This window comes from Helianthus annuus, chromosome 9 (genome assembly GCF_002127325.2).
Source record: "Helianthus annuus cultivar XRQ/B chromosome 9, HanXRQr2.0-SUNRISE, whole genome shotgun sequence".
In the NCBI taxonomy this organism is placed as follows: domain Eukaryota; kingdom Viridiplantae; phylum Streptophyta; class Magnoliopsida; order Asterales; family Asteraceae; genus Helianthus; species Helianthus annuus.
This window is the reverse complement of record NC_035441.2, coordinates 188356064-188379265: the sequence shown is the minus strand read 5'-3', so window position 1 is coordinate 188379265 and position 23202 is coordinate 188356064. Positions and strand designations below refer to the sequence as shown.

The 23202-nt window shown below is 38.9% G+C and overlaps 1 pseudogene; it reads left to right on the top strand.

The window, feature by feature from the left end:
* The first annotated feature begins 687 nt into the window (after positions 1-687).
* On the top strand, positions 688-16248 carry LOC110880262 (annotated as a pseudogene).
* Positions 16249-23202: the final 6954 nt, after the last annotated feature.

Genomic DNA, 23202 nt, shown 5'->3' with positions numbered 1-23202 from the left:
CTCTAACTCCATCCAAATTGTTTGTTTTTCCATTTTGCTCCCCGCAGGGAGCAAACTGGCAACAAAACCAAAACATCAGGGAATAAAATGGCTATTTTTAAAGGTTTGGGGCAAAACCGTTAAAATAACCAAAACACAGGGAGCAAAACAGAAGTTTGCTCTTTATTATATTATATATTTATAAATTATATATTGGCATCGGGTTCGTAAATCCGGTCCGACCAGTGAACCAGTAAGATGACCGGTTCGTTGTCCGGTCCGGTTTTAAAAACATTGCTATTTAGGTGATTATTTTACCATTTCTCTATAATTGGTTGGATGCCACATGATACTTTTTAAATGGTTCTTACAGTTTGTACACAAAATATGATTTGTATTTGATCTACTTTTTTTCTTGAATGTAAATTATATTACTTTAATTATTTATATTAAATTTTATTTAGAAAGATATATAGCATGGGTATTATACTTCATAAAAACTTACTAGCTTAATGTATATATTAAGTTAAAACTATAATAGTTCAAAAAACAATAAAGACAATAGAATTGAATAATTTATGATATACAAAATGGTCTCAATGGACAGAAGATTGAATGTTGGCAGCCATGCAATGACCTTAATAGTCATAAAAATATTTCTTATATATAGGGAATCAAACATAAGCTGATAAACAACAAGCACTCTAAATATACCATTAATGGAGAACACATTTGCAGAGCTTGTGTTCATCCCTGCACCAGCAGTTGGTCATATAATGTCCGCCATGGAGATGGCAAAAGTCCTCGTGAACCGTCATCAAAGCCTCTCTGTAACCGTTTTTCTCATGAACCCTCCTTTATCCATGTTGGCTCTCTCAACCTACATCGAATCATTGGCTAAAAAAGCTATCGAACGAATTCGATTCATCAAACTCCCTCAAGATCAAACACCACCAAAACTCGACTCCAAAGCTCCCTTGATGTCCTTTTATGAGTTCATCAACAGTCATTGCAAATATGTCAAAAATATATTGGAAGAGATGATAAATCAAAGCAGTTCCCGTAGGGTGGTTGGGTTGGTCGCTGACTGGTTCTGCACCGGCATGATAGATGTTGCTAATGAATTTAATCTTCCCTCATATGTGTACTTCACCTCAAGTGCTGCTTTTCTTGGCTTTAAGTTGCATTTTGAGACACTATATGTGGATCAGAAGCAAGATCTTTTGGAGTTGGCTAACTCGGAAAGTGAGAGTTATTCCGAGCTTTGTTAATCCGGTGCCCATGAGGGTTTTTCCGGAGCTGTACCAGAAGCAAGACGGGTTGGACTTTCTGATTTGTGCTATTGGGAGCATGAGAAAGGCTAAAGGGATCTTGATTAATACATTCTTGGAGTTGGAAACACACGCGATCAATTGGTTTTCGGGCACTAACTTCCCACCCGTGTATCCGGTGGGACCCTTACTCAATCTAGACAGTGTAGCTGGAAAAGCCGATGACACGAATGTGTTTAGGTGGTTGGACAGTCAACCATGGGCGTCAGTGGTGTTGTTGTGTTTTGGGAGTATGGGATGCTTTGACGAGGCCCAGTTGAAGGAGATTGCACGTGGTTTAGAACGTAGTGGTCATCGTTTTGTGTGGTCCGTACGCCGACCTCCTCCACAAGAGAAATCATTTGAAGTGCTCCAAGATGATTATGATGATCCGAGAGTAGTGTTGCCAGATGGTTTCCTCGAGCGCACCTCGGGAGTAGGGAAAGTGATTGGATGGGCCCGGCGGGTGTCGTTGTTGGCAAACGAAGCAGTGGGGGGATTCGTGTCCCACTGTGGGTGGAACTCAATGATAGAGAGCTTGTGGTTTTGTAACACCTCAAATTTTTGTGTCCAATGATGTGTTAACACGTGTCATTTGTTTACACGTGGCATCTATAATGAATAAAGGACTAATTTTGACAAACCTTGAAAGTATATAAATTCGAGGGTTATAAAATGTCAACAAAGGTAAATATACTGTATAGTATCCCTAAATAATGCTTAAACCTTCAAACGAATAAATTATAGATCGTACAAATATAAAACGCGGAAGAAAGTGAGAGATTACAAACTACAGGGGTTAACTGTGTCAACATGTTTAATAATACCTCTGAGTGACCCTTTAACGTTCCCAAGACTTTGTAACGGTATTATACCCTCACTAAAATAATATATATAAATTTCGCGAAGTTTCGATATGAAACAAGAAAGATACGATCAAATTCGTAGAAGAAGGGTTAAAAGCGTCAACAGTGAGAGTTAAGGCTTTCCAATATAAATAATAAATAAACCGGGGACTTAATAATGCGGGTAATTAACACGAGGCCCCTATCGGTAAATAACCGAGGGCCAAACCGCAAAGTTACCCCTTCAAAACCGAAAGGTCAGGCGAATCATTACGAAAGATTTCGTTATTAATGGCCAGATTCTGTAATAATTACAAAAAAGATTTAAAAATTCAGAAAATATGACCTTAGGCGACCCGCGTAAGGTTTCAACATAAGTTGAGGCGGGCCGCGAGCCTCCTCTATTTCGCGTCTGATTTTTGAACTTTAGGCGACCCGCGTTAAAATGGCATGGAACTCCCATGCGGGCCGCGTAAAGTGCCCAGATGCAGAAACCTTGTAACTACTTGGCTTTTGGCACTTTTGAACGATCATTTGATCAATTATGGCAGCATGGGTGCCCCCTACTCGACCCATACACCCTAGGACACATGCCATTCATCCCATTTCAGTTGTAGAGTGATGTGGAGTGATCTTGAGCTTGGTCTTTGGCTATAAATAGCAAGGCATATGTTCATAAGTTCACCACAACACAAACACTCTCATCTGACTATTTCTAAGGCATACAAGTCTTCTTCTCTGCTATATATTCAAGCCTTAGCTTCTGTAAGTTACTTTGATCATTCATACTTCAGTTTTTGCTTAGTTCTTAGCTAAAAACTCAACCGTCGTAACTAACGGTTGTCATTACAATATCTTGCAAATGGTTCAGTCTTATGACGAATCAAAAGTGGTTATGAGTTGGTATTTATATGGGTATTAAACCTCTAAAATGGTTCCCCCTGATCACCACTCTAACTATGTCAATTATCGAGTCAAACGTGCGGTTAAAAAGTCAACAGAAAGCTATTTTAGCAATTTAAGCATAATCTGTGATATATATGTTATGGAACCTGTTTTGATAATCATAAAACATGATAATAAGTATATAAACATGTTTGCGCTCGTTTGAATCGATCATTTACTATATAGAACCGGTTCGGAGCCGAAAGTCGCAAAAGTTTGACTTTTGCTTTGACTTCAGTTCTGACCCGTTTTAGTAAGGTATAAATATACCTTAGGACTCTCTTAGGACCAGGTCACATGTTGGTATAAGCCTCTGTGGTCGGTTCATGAGTTATCCGAGTCTTTTACGCAATTCCGTCATTCGCCTAAAAGTTGACCGTAACGGCCTTTTAAAAATTAAAACGAGTATTTCGAACACGTGAACGGACCAAAACCTTGCTTGTTAAATTATAAGCATGTCCCTGAAGTTTCACGTCAATCCGAGGTCTAGAATGAGAGTTATGCTAAAAGGCGCACTTTTAAGAAAGTTTTACAATTAACGGCGCAATTAGCATAACGCCCATCTAACCCAAGTTTTCGTCACCAGAACTTTTACCAACTGTGGTAAAATAATATTTTGGGAATTTTAAAGATTTTTAATAATTTTTACCTTGCTCATAACCTGCGGTTATGGCTACGGTTCGGTAAATACCGAATATGCCCTTTTTGGCCAAAACGGGAGTTCTACAAGGTCTTTTGACCCGATTCCAGTTGCTACTGGTTTTAAATAATAAATAAAGTATTTTGAGCTTTATAAACTGTTCGGGAAACTCAGATTTCCTGTAGAACTCGAAAATCCCTTTTAAAGTCTTTAAAATGACCAAAAAGCCCCTACGGGGCATAATATTAACTTAAACTCGTTACGGGCATTACGGAAGGTATCCTATTGATACCAAAATACTTTTAAGGCATATTGACTTAGGAAATAAGCGTACGACTCTTATGGATTAACCATTTCGCCTATTTGCGCACACGGTACGGCCCACGGAACTAGTTTTCGTGCAATAGCCGATATGGGTCAAATTATACTATTTGAACCCCAAAGTCCAGAGTATGAACTAAAAACCCTTATAAAACAAGTCACTGAACTTGTTGGGTCCAAATCATACTCCATTCTCGGTTTTCGCCTTTTCGTGCGAATTAACCATATCTATATATCGGAATCAACCGGTTTAAGCTACGGCTAATACAAGGACAGTTAGGATTCTAAGAGGTTAATTAAAAACCTTCGTTCCAGATTAGGAGCCCCAGTAAAAGCTATCGGTGACTTGATCTAAATTAAGGATTAATACTTGCAAAGGTAAATACTTTTGACTTATTTCCCCTATATGGGCTTGGGTTACGGTATATTAATACCGCTTGATTGAGCATTATATACTTCCATCGCTTAGGTGGTTAATTGATTAAATATGATCGGCTCATTTAAACAGTTTTGTTGCTTATAAGCCTTTGGGGGGTTTAATGACCGTTGTCCCGGATATCCTTGGCATCATTTTACGAAATGGCCACGACCATCGACATCCCGGTGTAGGCGTACACCCGGTATAAAGTGTCGACATTAAAACTAAAAGACGTAGCCGTTGGTTTCTGTACTACGGTTTTACGCAAACGTGGTGTGTCTATAAATCTTTAACCCGGCACGACCCGGGCTACTGAACGCATAAAAGAACATGTAAAACGTTCACAAGATCATTATGAATTTTCCCAAGTTATAAAAGAGTTTGTGCCTTGTGCATTCAAATCAATTTTAATAAACATTTTCAAATGTGACAGTTGAATGTATTTACCAGTGTAAACTGACGTATTTTCCCCAAAAAGATTAAGTGCAGGTATCTAAACGTAATTGGCTGGTATTAGCTCCCTAGCGTCGGGATAAGCCTCGCAAGCTTGATTGCAGTATCTGATGGAACAATACTTTATGATTAATTACGATCCACTGTGGATATTCAACTTCTGTAATACATTTTGATATTACAATCAGAGGTTGAAATTATATATTTAACTTATGCTTCCGCTGTGCATTATATAATTGTGTGGTTTGACTATATTGTTGCCAACATCGTCACGGTAATCCCCCACCGGGCCCACCGGTGAGACACGTGGAAATCGGGGTGTGACAGGTTGGTATCAGAGCCAACATTGAGTGAATTAAACACTAACCTAATGTGTTTAATCTCAGTGACACAATTGCACATACTTGAGTCTAGACAATAACTTAGGACAAATTCGGATTATTACTCCTTTTTGTCTTTATTTTTCGATTTGATTTTAATAAGTTTTGGAGCAGGAAAATGCCACCTGTTATATTCCGAGGAAGAGGAAGGGGAAGAAGAGGCCGAGGAGAAATCGTGACACATCACGATCAAGAAGCTGGACCATCTGGTACAAGACATCCTTCGATGACAAGGAGCGAAGAGCCACAACGACGAAGAGATCTTTACGAACCCGCGAGGCATTCCACTTCGCACAGCTCGACGCCATCCTACCGGCACTCCTTTGGGCCAGATTCAGAAAATAATCCCAACAACCCACAACCTTCCTTCATACCTCTACAACGTTCGGTATCGCACCGAAACTACGACGACCCTAGTCCATACTACGTAGCTCAGTTTAATCCGGCTGACTACATACAGGAACCTTCAGGTTTTGTTCCACTAGGGCCACAAGACCATTTTTCTGAAGATCCCATGGAGGAAGATGAGGATCCAACTGAACCAGCTCGTGGTACGCCCACGCATCCGATAGAAGTATCCGATGGATCTTCATATCATGGTCCGCAGTATCAAGGCCCAGATAGCTTTATGGCCTTGTTTGACCGACATGAGTGGTACAACACACCATCTCATCATACACAACAACCGAGACATCCACAGGATCCCTCTGAGGATTCACGCTTTGAGGCAGTTACGCCACCACCTCCGCCACCGGCACAACCAGTAATACCTGATCCGCCGAGGCGTAGGAGGACCAATGCTCGTATGTCTACACGAGGAGGAGGGGGTAACCACTTCAGCACTCCTCGACATTCTAGTAGTAGCCACTATCCGCCACTACAAGAAGAAGGACCTTCAAGTCCTATACAGGAGGCGAACTCCGCACCTACTGCACGAAATTCGCCACCATTTGGGTATGACCAACCCATACCAGCTTACACAGGTCCAACGGCTTACAACCCGTTTGAACCGTCACAAGCACAATACAACTACGGCTATGAGCGCGACCCATATGTGGTGTCGGCAAGATACAATGCGCGCTACCCTGACGGAGCACATGGAAGCATGGGACCACCGGATTACTCAGCTCATGGGTATCCAATACCTCCCAGACCTCCAGTTCCGCATCAAGCGCCGCAACCACGTTTTTCTCCTCCTGAACAGGAAGAAATACTCCATCGACTAGATCGGGTGGAGAGAGAGTTCGAGGAAGAGAAGAAAAGCCACCGAGGATTTCTCAAGGGCTTGGCGAACCTACTAAAGGGCAAGAAGAAGAAACGTGACCACTAGCCCTTAATAGTAGTACTACTGTAATTTCTACTTTGAAATAAGTCCCTGCGTGGACAACTTATCGTATTTCAGTCCCTACGTGGACTTATCTTTAGTCCTTGCATGGACACCTATCTTATATTAGTCCCTGCGTGGACTTGTCACTTATTTTAAAGCCTCTATGGAGGTATGTATTAATTGAAAGACCCGTTTAGGGCAATATGTAATTGTATTTGAGATTTTGGAATGTATGTTATGAGTTTTGTTTTAATATATATAAAAATAAATCAAAACCATTCCTTTTACATTTGATCTGCCTAATAAAGAATCTTAAGGGGGTGAAACCTAGCTTGGGGTCTTTTAAGATCAGTCAAGATGGTACGACCTAGCTGAAAAGATTCTGATTCCCTGTTAACCTCTGTACGCATGTTAACATTCATGGCAGATGTGATTCGTTATAATCACGCACGTCATTCTTATACAATAATCCTTTGAGGATTTCAAAACCCAACTAAATGATATATAGATCGTGGGTTAAATCACCAACAAAGGTGATCAATATTATAAAGACATCCATTTAGCGATGCAATGCCTACGGGCCTATATTATAAAGACATCCATTTAGCGATGCAATGCCTACGGGCCTATATTATAAAGACATCCATTTAGCGATGCAATGCCTACGGGCCAGTATTATAAAAGACATCCATTAGTGATGCATTGCCTACGGGCCAACATATTAAAGCATCCACTAGTGATGCAGTGCCTACGGGCAAGAATTATTAAAACATCCATTAGTGATGCAGTGCCTACGGGCCAGTATTATTAAAACATCCATTAGTGATGTAGTGCCTACGGGCCAACCATATTAAGACATCCATTAGAGGTGTAGTGCCTATGGGCCATAATAATTGTCTTATAAGACAAAAGGCAGTAGTAGTCTATGACTCTCTGTCAGAAAGAGATAAAAGAACTACGGTTCAACTCTCTATGCCTTTGATTCTCTGGAATCTCGGCTAGTATTATAAAACATCATCGTGATTAGGCTTTATGCCGCCGATACTATTTATATAGTTAAAATAGGATATATTCAAATCCTAATATTTAATGAGTTAATAAGTTAACCGAATATGGTCTCTGTACCATGGTTGACAAATTGTCATAAAAGACAATCACATAATAATCTCCTAAAGTAAAATTTTGTTATCTTCTGTAACAGATTCAAGTTACGATGGCGGATCCCAATGGAGAGAACAGCCACACGAATGAAGATGACTATGACAATGCGTCAGTACATTTGACAGGCGCACAGCTAAAGGCTCTGATCAACAATGCTGTCCAGGCAGCTATTGATCGTCAAAATACTGAGTCTCAAGGCAGATCTGTGTCAAAACCACCCTCTAAACCAAAGACACACTCCAAACCACCCTCTGAACCCAAGAAAGATGACGACAAGCATTCGTCTACTGAGCATAGCGTTCACCGCGATAGAGAATATACTGATGCGTCCAGTGCTAAGGGTTGCACCTACAAATACTTTGTATCATGTAAGCCCCGTGAATTTACAGGGGAAAAGGGTGCGGTTGATTGTATCACCTGGCTGGACGAGATGGACACGATTGTGGACATCAGCGGGTGCGCTGAGAGGGACGTGGTTAAGTTTGTGTCCCAGTCATTCAAGGGCGAGGCCCTGGCATGGTGGAGAGCTCTGGTGCAGGCTTCAGGTAAGTCTGCCTTGTACAAAATGTCATGGGGGGAGTTTATTACCCTCATAAAAGAAAACTACTGCCCTCAGCACGAGGTTGAGAAGATTGAGGCTGATTTTGTCTCACTGGTGATGACAAACCTGGATTGTCAAGCTTATCTGACAAGCTTTAACACTATGTCACGCCTGGTGCCATATCTTGTGACACCAGAACCAAGAAGAATTGCCCGATTCATTGGGGGCTTAGAGCCGGCAATCAAGGCCAGCGTAAAGGCCTCTAGGCCGACGACCTTCAGGTCAGTTACTGACCTCTCCTTGTCTCTTACACTTGATGCTGTCCGTCTGAGGGCACAAAGGAGCAAGGAGGCTGAAAAGCGAAAGCGTGAGGATGATACCTCACGAAAGTCCGGTAAAAAGCACCGTGGAAACGGTGAGGGCAAGAGAGGGTCGGAGGCAAAGAAGGAGGGGCAAGCTGACGGAAGACCTTACTGCAAGGTCTGCAAGAAACCTCACTCCGGGAAGTGTAGGTTTGTGTCTGGTTCGCAGTCGCAACAAAGGACTCCACCCTGTGGACTATGCAAGTCCAAGGATCATAAGACAGTGGAGTGCAAAAAGATAAAGGATGCAACCTGCTTTAATTGTAATGAAAAGGGGCACATAAAGAGTAATTGCCCGAAATATGCCAAGAAGGCAGAAGAGACGAAGAAATCGAATGCGAGAGTTTTTCGCTTGGATGCAAAGGAAGCGGTCAAGGACGACAATGTGCTTACAGGTACTTTTCTCGTAAATAATATATTTGCAAGAGTACTGTTCGATTCTGGCGCTGATAAGTCCTTTGTAGACCAGAAATTTTGCCAACTACTAAATATGCCAATCAAAACCCTTGACGTGAAATACGAAGTAGAATTAGCAGACGGCACGATAGAAACCGTCTCTACTATTCTAGAAGGATGTGAAATATCCATTAGGAACCATTCTTTTCCTTTATCTCTACTTCCTTTCAAACTTGCGGGTTTTGACATCGTGCTAGGCATGGACTGGTTATCCCATAACCAGGCCCAAATCATTTGCGGCAAGAGGCAAATAGTCTTAAAGACTCCGAGTGGTGAATCTCTTACCATTCGAGGGGATACGCATTACGGATTGCCCGAAGACGTCTCTATGCTGAAAGCTTCAAGGTGTTTGAACAGAGGCTGTGTAATTTACATGGCTCAGGTGATAATTGAAGAACCAAAGCCGAAGATCGAGGATCTTCCTGTCATTTCTGAATACCCCGAGGTTTTTCCTGAAGAACTACCTGGTTTGCCACCAGATAGACAAGTGGAGTTCAGAATTGACATCATTCCTGGAGCAGCTCCGATAGCAAGAGCACCTTACAGATTAGCGCCAACGGAAATGAAAGAACTGAGGACCCAGTTGGATGAACTGCTGGCGAAAGGTTTTATCAGACCTAGTTCATCTCCCTGGGGAGCTCCTGTCCTATTTGTAAAGAAGAAGGACGGATCGATGCGGTTGTGCATCGACTATAGAGAACTGAATAAAGTTACCATAAAGAACAGATATCCTTTACCAAGGATCGATGATCTGTTCGACCAGCTGCAAGGAGCAAGCTACTTCTCCAAGATCGACTTAAGGTCGGGTTATCATCAACTAAGGGTCAGAGATGAAGATGTACACAAGACTGCATTTAGGACTCGCTATGGTCATTACGAGTTCCTAGTGATGCCTTTTGGGCTCACAAATGCACCGGCTGCATTCATGGATCTCATGAATCGCGTGTGCAAGCCGTATTTAGATAAATTCGTCATAGTCTTCATAGACGATATCCTGATCTATTCTAAAAGCCAAGATGACCACGAGAAGCATCTCCGTTGCATTCTCGAATTACTACAGCGTGAGAAACTCTACGCCAAATTCTCGAAATGTGAATTCTGGCTACGAGAAGTCCAGTTTTTAGGACACATTGTGAGTAAGCGTGGTATCCAAGTGGATCCCGCTAAGGTAGAGGCAGTCATGAACTGGCAAGAGCCAAAGACGCCTACCGAGATCCGTAGTTTCCTGGGATTAGCAGGATATTACCGGAGATTTATTGAGAATTTTTCAAGGATTGCTGCGCCCTTGACTTCCTTGACCAAGAAGAAAGAAAAGTACATTTGGGGCCCGAAGCAGCAAGAGTCCTTTGAAATACTGAAGCAGAAGCTAAGCAACGCACCTGTGTTAACATTACCGGAAGGTACAGATGAATTCGTAGTTTACTGCGATGCATCACACACGGGCATGGGGTGTGTGCTTATGCAGAAAGGCAAGGTGATTGCCTATGCTTCAAGGCAATTAAAGGTGCATGAAAAGAATTACACCACCCATGACTTGGAGTTGGGTGCCGTTGTATTTGCACTGAAGTTATGGAGGCACTACCTTTATGGTATTAAATTTGTGATTTATTCTGATCACAAAAGCCTCCAGCACCTGTTCAACCAGAAGGAGTTGAACATGAGACAGCGCCGTTGGATGGAAACCCTGAATGATTATGACTGCGAAATCAGGTACCATCCCGGCAAGGCGAATGTAGTCGCCGATGCATTGAGCAGGAAAGAAAGGGTAAAACCCATTCGAATCAATGCCAAGAGCATTGAAGTTAAAAATAATTTGATTGAAAGGATTTTGGCTGCACAGCGAGAGGCTGTGTTGGAAGCTAATTATCCTAATGAAAAGCTGGGAGTAACTGCGGAGCAGTTGACTCTTAGCAAGGATGGAATTCTTAGGCTGAATGGACGTATATGGGTTCCGATTTATGGGGGACTACGAGATGTTGTTCTCCAGGAAGCCCATAGTTCCAAATACTCAGTCCATCCTGGTGCTGATAAAATGTACCAAGACTTAAAGGCAAATTATTGGTGGATAGGCTTGAAAAAGTCTGTGGCCGCCCATGTAGCAAAGTGCTTGACTTGTGCTCAAGTCAAAGCCGAGCACCAAAAGCCGTCTGGCTTGCTACAACAGCCTGAACTTCCCGAGTGGAAGTGGGAATGCGTAACTATGGACTTCATAACCAAGTTACCCAAAACCAGGAAAGGAAACGATACAATATGGGTCATAGTCGATAGGCTGACTAAATCAGCTCATTTTCTACCCATCAAGGAGACATATAGCTCCGATATGTTAGCCCAACTTTATGTTGATAAGATTGTAGCCTTACACGGCATACCTGTGTCTATTATCTCCGACAGGGATACTAGATACACATCACACTTCTGGAAGAGTTTCCAGCAATCTTTGGGCACGCGTTTGAATTTTAGTACGGCTTACCATCCACAGACGGACGGTCAAAGTGAGCGTACTATCCAAACGCTGGAAGACATGCTTCGTGCATGTGCGATCGATTTAGGTGGTAACTGGGATAAAAACCTACCCCTGATCGAATTCTCCTACAATAATAGCTACCACACCAGCATAAAGGATGCGCCTTTTGAGGCATTATATGGTAGGAAATGTAGATCGCCTGTTTGTTGGGCGGAAGTAGGAGAGGTCCAATTATCGGGACCAGAGATAGTTTTCCAGACAACGGACAAGATTGTCCAGATCCGGGAACGTCTCAAGGCTGCCCGCGATAGGCAGAAAAGCTACGCTGATCCAAAGCGTAAGGATTTTCACTTCGAAGTGGGTGAAAAAGTATTACTTAAGGTGTCACCCTGGAAGGGGGTGATGCGTTTCGGCAAGAAGGGCAAGCTGAGTCCGAGATACATAGGGCCTTTTGAGGTCATTGAACGAGTCGGATCAGTTGCCTATAAACTAAACTTGCCTGAAGAGCTCAATGGAATTCATAATGTATTCCACATCTGCAATCTCAAAAAGTGCTTCGCCGATGAATCACTGGTGATTCCACACACAGATGTGCACATAGATGAGAGCTTAAAGTTTATAGAAAAACCTTTGTCGATCGAGGATCGACAGGTAAAGAAGCTTCGCAGAAAACACGTACCGATCGTTAAAGTCAAATGGGATGCTCGTAGAGGTCCTGAATATACGTGGGAAGTCGAAGCTACAATGAAAGAAAAATACCCCTACTTATTTGAGTAAATCTCGGGTCGAGATTTATTTTAAGGGGGTGAGGATGTAACACCTCAAATTTTTGTGTCCAATGATGTGTTAACACGTGTCATTTGTTTACACGTGGCATCTATAATGAATAAAGGACTAATTTTGACAAACCTTGAAAGTATATAAATTCGAGGGTTATAAAATGTCAACAAAGGTAAATATACTGTATAGTATCCCTAAATAATGCTTAAACCTTCAAACGAATAAATTATAGATCGTACAAATATAAAACGCGGAAGAAAGTGAGAGATTACAAACTACAGGGGTTAACTGTGTCAACATGTTTAATAATACCTCTGAGTGACCCTTTAACGTTCCCAAGACTTTGTAACGGTATTATACCCTCACTAAAATAATATATATAAATTTCGCGAAGTTTCGATATGAAACAAGAAAGATACGATCAAATTCGTAGAAGAAGGGTTAAAAGCGTCAACAGTGAAAGTTAAGGCTTTCCAATATAAATAATAAATAAACCGGGGACTTAATAATGCGGGTAATTAACACGAGGCCCCTATCGGTAAATAACCGAGGGCCAAACCGCAAAGTTACCCCTTCAAAACCGAAAGGTCAGGCGAATCATTACGAAAGATTTCGTTATTAATGGCCAGATTCTGTAATAATTACAAAAAAGATTTAAAAATTCAGAAAATATGACCTTAGGCGACCCGCGTAAGGTTTCAACATAAGTTGAGGCGGGCCGCGAGCCTCCTCTATTTCGCGTCTGATTTTTGAACTTTAGGCGACCCGCGTTAAAATGGCATGGAACTCCCATGCGGGCCGCGTAAAGTGCCCAGATGCAGAAACCTTGTAACTACTTGGCTTTTGGCACTTTTGAACGATCATTTGATCAATTATGGCAGCATGGGTGCCCCCTACTCGACCCATACACCCTAGGACACATGCCATTCATCCCATTTCAGTTGTAGAGTGATGTGGAGTGATCTTGAGCTTGGTCTTTGGCTATAAATAGCAAGGCATATGTTCATAAGTTCACCACAACACAAACACTCTCATCTGACTATTTCTAAGGCATACAAGTCTTCTTCTCTGCTATATATTCAAGCCTTAGCTTCTGTAAGTTACTTTGATCATTCATACTTCAGTTTTTGCTTAGTTCTTAGCTAAAAACTCAACCGTCGTAACTAACGGTTGTCATTACAATATCTTGCAAATGGTTCAGTCTTATGACGAATCAAAAGTGGTTATGAGTTGGTATTTATATGGGTATTAAACCTCTAAAATGGTTCCCCCTGATCACCACTCTAACTATGTCAATTATCGAGTCAAACGTGCGGTTAAAAAGTCAACAGAAAGCTATTTTAGCAATTTAAGCATAATCTGTGATATATATGTTATGGAACCTGTTTTGATAATCATAAAACATGATAATAAGTATATAAACATGTTTGCGCTCGTTTGAATCGATCATTTACTATATAGAACCGGTTCGGAGCCGAAAGTCGCAAAAGTTTGACTTTTGCTTTGACTTCAGTTCTGACCCGTTTTAGTAAGGTATAAATATACCTTAGGACTCTCTTAGGACCAGGTCACATGTTGGTATAAGCCTCTGTGGTCGGTTCATGAGTTATCCGAGTCTTTTACGCAATTCCGTCATTCGCCTAAAAGTTGACCGTAACGGCCTTTTAAAAATTAAAACGAGTATTTCGAACACGTGAACGGACCAAAACCTTGCTTGTTAAATTATAAGCATGTCCCTGAAGTTTCACGTCAATCCGAGGTCTAGAATGAGAGTTATGCTAAAAGGCGCACTTTTAAGAAAGTTTTACAATTAACGGCGCAATTAGCATAACGCCCATCTAACCCAAGTTTTCGTCACCAGAACTTTTACCAACTGTGGTAAAATAATATTTTGGGAATTTTAAAGTTTTTTAATAATTTTTACCTTGCTCATAACCTGCGGTTATGGCTACGGTTCGGTAAATACCGAATATGCCCTTTTTGGCCAAAACGGGAGTTCTACAAGGTCTTTTGACCCGATTCCAGTTGCTACTGGTTTTAAATAATAAATAAAGTATTTTGAGCTTTATAAACTGTTCGGGAAACTCAGATTTCCTGTAGAACTCGAAAATCCCTTTTAAAGTCTTTAAAATGACCAAAAAGCCCCTACGGGGCATAATATTAACTTAAACTCGTTACGGGCATTACGGAAGGTATCCTATTGATACCAAAATACTTTTAAGGCATATTGACTTAGGAAATAAGCGTACGACTCTTATGGATTAACCATTTCGCCTATTTGCGCACACGGTACGGCCCACGGAACTAGTTTTCGTGCAATAGCCGATATGGGTCAAATTATACTATTTGAACCCCAAAGTCCAGAGTATGAACTAAAAACCCTTATAAAACAAGTCACTGAACTTGTTGGGTCCAAATCATACTCCATTCTCGGTTTTCGCCTTTTCGTGCGAATTAACCATATCTATATATCGGAATCAACCGGTTTAAGCTACGGCTAATACAAGGACAGTTAGGATTCTAAGAGGTTAATTAAAAACCTTCGTTCCAGATTAGGAGCCCCAGTAAAAGCTATCGGTGACTTGATCTAAATTAAGGATTAATACTTGCAAAGGTAAATACTTTTGACTTATTTCCCCTATATGGGCTTGGGTTACGGTATATTAATACCGCTTGATTGAGCATTATATACTTCCATCGCTTAGGTGGTTAATTGATTAAATATGATCGGCTCATTTAAACAGTTTTGTTGCTTATAAGCCTTTGGGGGGTTTAATGACCGTTGTCCCGGATATCCTTGGCATCATTTTACGAAATGGCCACGACCATCGACATCCCGGTGTAGGCGTACACCCGGTATAAAGTGTCGACATTAAAACTAAAAGACGTAGCCGTTGGTTTCTGTACTACGGTTTTACGCAAACGTGGTGTGTCTATAAATCTTTAACCCGGCACGACCCGGGCTACTGAACGCATAAAAGAACATGTAAAACGTTCACAAGATCATTATGAATTTTCCCAAGTTATAAAAGAGTTTGTGCCTTGTGCATTCAAATCAATTTTAATAAACATTTTCAAATGTGTCAGTTGAATGTATTTACCAGTGTAAACTGACGTATTTTCCCCAAAAAGATTAAGTGCAGGTATCTAAACGTAATTGGCTGGTATTAGCTCCCTAGCGTCGGGATAAGCCTCGCAAGCTTGATTGCAGTATCTGATGGAACAATACTTTATGATTAATTACGATCCACTGTGGATATTCAACTTCTGTAATACATTTTGATATTACAATCAGAGGTTGAAATTATATATTTAACTTATGCTTCCGCTGTGCATTATATAATTGTGTGGTTTGACTATATTGTTGCCAACATCGTCACGGTAATCCCCCACCGGGCCCACCGGTGAGACACGTGGAAATCGGGGTGTGACAGGTTTGGTGTACCAACAACTACATTGCCGATATATTGTGAGCAACAGATGAATGCGTTTGAAATGGTGGTGGATCTGGGACTAGCAGTTGACTTGAAATTGGATTATAAGATCAATGTGATAAATCCGGAGGGCGATACGGTCATTGTGATGGCAGAGGAGATAGAGAGGGGGATAAGAAGTGTAATGGAGGATAACGAGATGAGAGCAAAAGTGAAAGAGATGAGCAATATGAGCAGGGCAACAGTGGTTGAGGGTGGTTCATCATATACTTCGGTTGGATACCTCATTAAAGATATGATGAGAAATATCATATAAGTTTGAGTATTGTAAGCTTTACTAATCTACTATTAGTTATATCCTAATGTTTTCTGGTAGGAAGCAAGGCCGAAAATGTAAAATTGCAAGTTTTATTTTTACGTGTTTTTAAATTATTATATGCTTGTGATTTATATTGGGATCTTAGTTTTGCATAAACCATCCTTTAAAAACCAATAAAAAGATATACAACAATTGGTTGCCATTGTGTGTGACGTGGTCGCTTCATCGGGGTGTGGTTAGTAACCATCAATGGCAAACACTGTTGTAGAGCTGGTGTTCATCCCTGCTGACGGGTGGTCCGTAGGACAACCCTTAAATGTTATAAAACGATAAATATCTCACGCTTAATTTGGTTAGATGTTAGAATGTGATAACTACGGTGAGCTTGACGATGCAGGTATAAAAGAGTATAAATACGTGGTTTTATGGTGCTCGGATGGGATCTCGAACTTGACGGAAGCAAGTAGGAACAATGAAGACTTGAGAAAAACAACAAAGGGGGCATTTCTAGGCGGTGCCATAGCCTACGGCTGGCGCCGTAGGTTACGACGCTGACTTGCGCAAAACTTGTAACTGTCGAGTTTAATGGGGTTTTATTATGTCTTTTCACATCCAATCATTCCCAACCGTTTCCACAGCAGTTCCAGGCGAATTTTGGCTTCTTGTTGGTGAAAAACATGATTCGAAACAATTGTGCTTGTGTTTTGATTCCTATGAACATTGATATGTGTTTGATGATGATTTACCAAGGCATGAGTGGCTAAACTATTGGTGATCATCTTAGATTGAAGGTTTGTTTGAGACATTTGTGTTCTTGTTCGTATTTCTAGAATAATTGACTTGCAATTTGTGTTTGTTTATTATGGTGTGTTATGTTTGTTTGTAAATTGTTGATTGATGTTTTAATCTTATTCTAAACCATACGTTCTTGGTGTCGTTGGCAATCGAGATATCATAGGAGAGTTTAGGTTAGATGTTGATTTATTGGTCATCAGGTAACAACCTCGCATTCTTGTAATCTGAGTACTTAGTTCCCTTTTATCACAAACAAATAAATACACGTGAGCCATGTCTATGTTAGAAGTTTTGTGTGGGCAGAAACTCGCTTATTGGTTTAATCATGTCTTGACTACCATCAACATTTGTTTCGGATTTCGATATTTCACGAAGTTGGCGTATAAGTTCATCTTTATATGTTCCAAATGCAGCCTTTCTGTTCTGATTTCAACAGAAAAAGCCTAAACAAAGTTAACAACAGAGAAAAACAACAACGGGATCTTAATAACAATAAGAAATACACAAAAACATGTCCAAAATATTATAACAATCGCACGTTCTCACACTTCATATGCAAAACACAGAGAACTAAAAAGGACCCTATTTCCTAACTCATTAAAAGGGTTTCAAAAGAAATTATATCAAATTCTATTTCGCAAGGAAACTGCTTGTTTCTTCATGCTTTGACTTATCGAACAACATGATCACAATTCACATTAGAAAAAAAATTAGAAAATAGAACACACTGATTCATATATGGCTCAAAATCCATCATTTTGGGCTCCTATTTAAAAATTTTTCCCTAAATAGTTATCCTGTCGTAGCTTCAAACCGCACGGAATTTAGGATTTTAGCCAATCACACAATATGGTAGGGTTAGTGACGGATCCAAAAATTATTTGCTGGGGGGTGCGGATGAGGTGTTCAACCATATTTTCAAGGGGTGCGGTTGGGTTTTTTTGCCTAAAATATACATTAAATTTTTTTTTTCAAGGGGTGCGGCCGCCCACCCTGGCCAAAGGCTAGGTCCACACATGGGTAGGGTTGAGTATCTAAATTATAGAAATGATCTAGAACATAGAGATGTTAAAAAAAATAAACTTTTTCAAATTAAGTGATCAAAACAGAACATATATGAATGCTGGTTATGTATGTTATGTTACATTTATATCACTTAGAAAAAACAATTAACATTTACAATAAAATTCCACAAGATTGGAACGCCAAACAAATAGATTGCAAGATGAACAAATCTTACCATAATAAAACCCTAAGTTGAACATTAGACGAAGAAGAAAGAAATCTTACCTGAAACTTTGCCAGAGGGACTGACGGTGCGTAACGGTTGGAAGGGATCCAGATGTTTTCATGTCTGAGAGATTTGACATTAGGATTTCTGCATAGAAGATGAAAAGGGATGATAGCTCGATTGATTGACGATTTTCACATAGAAGATGAAAAGGGAAAGAGGAGGAGATGGAAAATAGGTCTTCGAAACGGGTTATAAAAGATTATATAGGAACCAGATGTTTGTTCTTGGGTCAGGATTTAGATCCGCATCCAGTGCCACCCATTTAATCAAAGGAACCCTTATTGAGTGACACATGTCCCAAATTTAATTTCTTTTATAGTTGATAGATGTTTCAAACTATTTATTTATATTGTGATACCAATAATTTAAAAGAAGACAGGTGTGATTGCATATCATCAATAATTCAGTGAAAGGATAATATTGATGTGCGGTTTATAACGACTGATATACGAGTTTCTAAATATATAGTAAGCAAAATATTTTGTCCGAGCGACATATGTAGCCTTTTTAGCTACCTCAGTCATTTAGAGGTCGCGGTTCGGTTTATGGTTTATTTGGTTTATTCGATTCGATTTATTCAGTTTTCAAAATTTGTACCCTAAACCAAAAACCAAACCAAATCAAACCAAATAAGGAATATGCAATATAATGTTCATGTTACCTTTTCATGTCAAGTTTATAGATTTTTAAAGTAAGTATAATATCTTAAATTTTACACAATATAATACAAACTTTATATCAAGAAATACGTTAATGGTAATATTGACAAAAGTACATATAATTATAACTAGTGGTTTTCTCCCGCGCTATGCGACGGGAACTCAATTGGTATCGGTTTAGTTCGTTCCAGTGCCGAGATTCACTACAGTTGCTGAAAGAGAAATCTAAAAAAATAAAGTCGTGATATGCTGAAAATGATACACATTTTATATCAATTGAAAACCATAAAAAGAACATTGGTTCTGATACTATTGATGTTAGTGCCGATGTTGTTTTATTGAAATCGGTTCTGTTAGTGACATATCAAATACTTGTATAGTTTATGATACAAAAATATATGTTTTTTTTTTTAATATTCTTTTGGGCACTTTATGATAAAAATAAATAAATTACTATTCATTTTCAATTATAAAAAACAAATCAAATTAGAATAAATCAAAAGAAATATAATATAATATTATGAAATCGGTTCGGTTGGTGACATATCAAATACTCGAATAGTTTATGATACAAAAAATATGTGTTTTTTTAATATTCTTATAGGAACTTTACGATAAAAATAAATAAACTACTACTCTTTCAATTAAAAACAAATCAAATTAAAATAAATCAAAATAAATATAATATTACTATAATTTTAATGATTCGTGTTTATTAAAGAAACAATATTATGTTGAGAATTATATGTATGTATCTATACAGTTATTTAAATTTTTTTTTCGTCGGTACTTTTTAGTTCTAATAATTTATATCGAAATAGTTGGTAAACGGACAACAAACAGCGCCGCTACCTCTTTTTGAATAACAAAACTAAGCCTTTTAAAAACTATTCATCAAGAGTTAATAATACATAATGGGTATCTTTTGTTCAACCCTGAATTCATAAGCATCATTTGTCTTCTTTGAGTGTCATATTTTTGGGTTTTTGGTCAAATAGAATATAATCACATTCATCTTAATCTTTCCAATAAGATCAAATTTCAAGTTTGTTAGCATGTCATTTAAATTTATTTAGATTCCCTATGTACACAATATATATACAATCACAATAGCTGATCTAGAAGTTTTTTTTTTCAGCGTCAACATCTTCCTATATTCAACTTAACTTGAATGGATAAAAGAGTAGTGTTCAACTTTTTTATATGTTTTATCGTCAAAAACTTATGATGTCACTCGAACGTCAAATACATGTATAAAACACGTACAAATTTATATTTACCAGCTTCATGTGACACCGTTCCTCCCTTTTCAACTCTAGCTAGCCTACTTTTATATCGTTTTATTAAAACTAAAACTAGTTTTTGCATTACCTTTACTTGGTAAAAATGATGTAGGTCAACCCGGCCCGTTAGGCCGTTACAGACTTTAATTTTTAACACTGGAATTTACAATGAATAATTCTTCTTATATATTTTTTTATTTTTTAAAAGGCAATGCTAACACTTTTGAATAAGCCGTCTTATAAGTTCAAATAGTTTAAAATGCATTAATATATATCAGAACGTACGTAATAACAAAACAGAAAATTGCGAGAAAAGAAATATATTATTGAAACATGTGATAACACACAGGTCCAATATATATTAAAAATACATATAGAAGCTTTTTTCTTTCTAAATGATGTTGGCACTTGCCACTTGGCGAACGATATAGACATGCAAATTGAACCGGTGTCTTCTGGTGGTCCGTTTAGCCTGGTTCAAATGCCTGGCTTTTTGCATGAAATAGTATATTATTCATGAAGCCACGTCATGGAAGTCGTCACAAGCATTTTGTTAAACTAATTATTAAATAAATAAATAAGTTTGTAATTTTCCATGTAATATTTTATTATACTATTTTGGTAAACTAATTAAATAAATAAGTTTGTAATTTTCCATGCAATATTATTATACTATAAGATTAATAGGTTGTCGTATATGATACATCCAACCTTAATACTAGGGTTTTTAACATATATTCTACAAAAAGGGAATATCAACGACCAAAATTCAACTCGAGTTCTATTAATTTTTGAAGTCATAATGTTTAATGATTGGTTCTTATCTACAGTTATGCTTAGAGAGTGCTAATTATTTTAAATTTCTAATGTTCATATAATAATCACAATCAAATATTTGTATGTATCTGTTAAAATAACATGTTATGTTATTTGTTTCATTCTGGGCTTTATATCAGTCTAGACTTTATTTTATTTATTGGGCTCTTATTTGAGCTTATGTGATAGATGGGCTTTGGGCCGGTTATATCTGATCTGTTATGTTTGTTACAAGTTGGTTTGCAAGTGGTTAAAATATCTCAGGGTGCTTGTTGTAACAATAAGGACTGCAGCTGACAAAATGCAATAGTTGAAGACCTGGGTGTAACATGCTGTGTTCGAGAATATAAAAAGCCTTGATCAGTTGGAGAGTTCTAGATCTCTTTCATTGTTTGTTTTTCACTTTCACTGTAAAGTTAGGGTTTGTTGAAGTTTCATCGTTGGATCTTTGAATCTCTCATCTGTTAGAGAGATTCCTGTATATTGTTGGTATAGGTGATCATCAGTGGATGATCATCACCTCTGGTTGTATCGTTCCTTTTGTATTGATCTTACAGTTGTAAGATCTAGGGTTTTTTGGGGGGAACTTTTTTGGTTTGGGTTAATAAGATTTTTGGTCACGTTTTGTCGCTATTTCTTTGTGTGTGATTGTTATTTTCTGGTTCATCAACTTCCATACCATTGTTTTAACATGGTATCAGAGCTATAAGCTCCTGTTGATGATCTACTTTTTTTATATCCGCTGCGATTGGTCTTGTGTTTTCTGATTAGTTTCTTTGTTGTTGTTTGTTTAGGGTTTCTGTGCTCGGAAACTTTTGTTGATATCAGATCTGGTTAGATCTGGTTATTCTCTGGTGGTGTTGATCGAAACCCTAGCTTAGGGTCGGCTGGTTGTTAACAGATCTATATAGATCTGTTCATTCTCTGAAGGTTCTTTGTATCTTCTGCTTGTCAAGACTTCTGTGTTGGTCTCTAGATCCTTAGAAGATCTAGGGCAAACTAGCCAGAAGTGTTTTCTTGCATCAGGTCCAGTAGTTCTTGAAAACTACAGATCTGGTGTTCTTTGAAGGTTTGATTACACTCTCTGTAAGTTGGTTCTATCTCTCTCTTTTATTTCTGTTGATTGGTTTAGTTGAAGTCGGGGTAGTGAGGACCGGCACATATATTTGTTCTTGGCTGTTATTGTTGTCTAGTGTTGTTTGGCTCCTGAGTAAAGACTTGTCCAGGCACCTTTGAGTGATGAACCTGGAATCTGGCCCCTGACTCAGTTTCGCCTTTGTGTGTTTGATTATTTTGTTCTTTGTGTGTTTCCTGTTGGTTCACTTGTTGATTGTCTGCTTGTATATTTGGTGTTTCTTTTGTTGTTGTCAATATGCCTCCTGAAAGTGCTCCAAGTACTTCTCAGACTTTGATTGGTAAACTGGACATAGGAGATCCGTTGTACTTACATCCTAGTGACTCCAGTAGTTTGACTATTGTTAGTGTTAAACTCAAAGGTACTGAGAATTATGCTGTGTGGTCTAGTGCCATGAAATTGGCTTTAGAAGCTAAAAACAAGTATGGGTTTATAGATGGTAAAGTGGAAAAGTCTAAGGATGATGAAATATTAGCTGCTCAATGGGATAGGTGCAATTCTGTTGTACTTACGTGGTTGTTGAATTCTGTTTCAGAAGAACTGTTTCTTGGTCAAGTTTTTTCTAAACTAGCTTCTGAAGTATGGACTGATTTAAAAGAATCTTTTGATAAAATTGATGGTTCTGTTGTCTATGATCTGTATAAAAAGATAAACTGTATAGCTCAAAATGGTAGTACTGTTGCTGAGTATTATAACAGGTTGACAACAATGTGGAAGCAGTTTGATGCAATGCTTCAATTGCCTTCATGTTCTTGTCAAGCTGCTAAGGATTATAATGATTTCTCTGCTCTTATAAAGTTAATGCAGTTTCTCATGGGGCTGGATGATGTGTATCAGCCTGTGAGAACCAATATTTTGACAAGAGAATCATTTCCATCTGTGAAAGTTGCTTTCTCAATTGTTTCTAGAGAAGAGTCACATAGACTCTCTAGTGGTGGGTCTAAGAGTCAAAGTGTTTCTTATGTTGCTAGATCTAGTCAACCTAATCAAAGTTCATCTAGGAGAAATTTTAGGGGTTCTAACTCTGTGTTGAAATGTACTCATTGTAATATGTTGGGTCATACTGTTGATCGATGTTTTGAGAT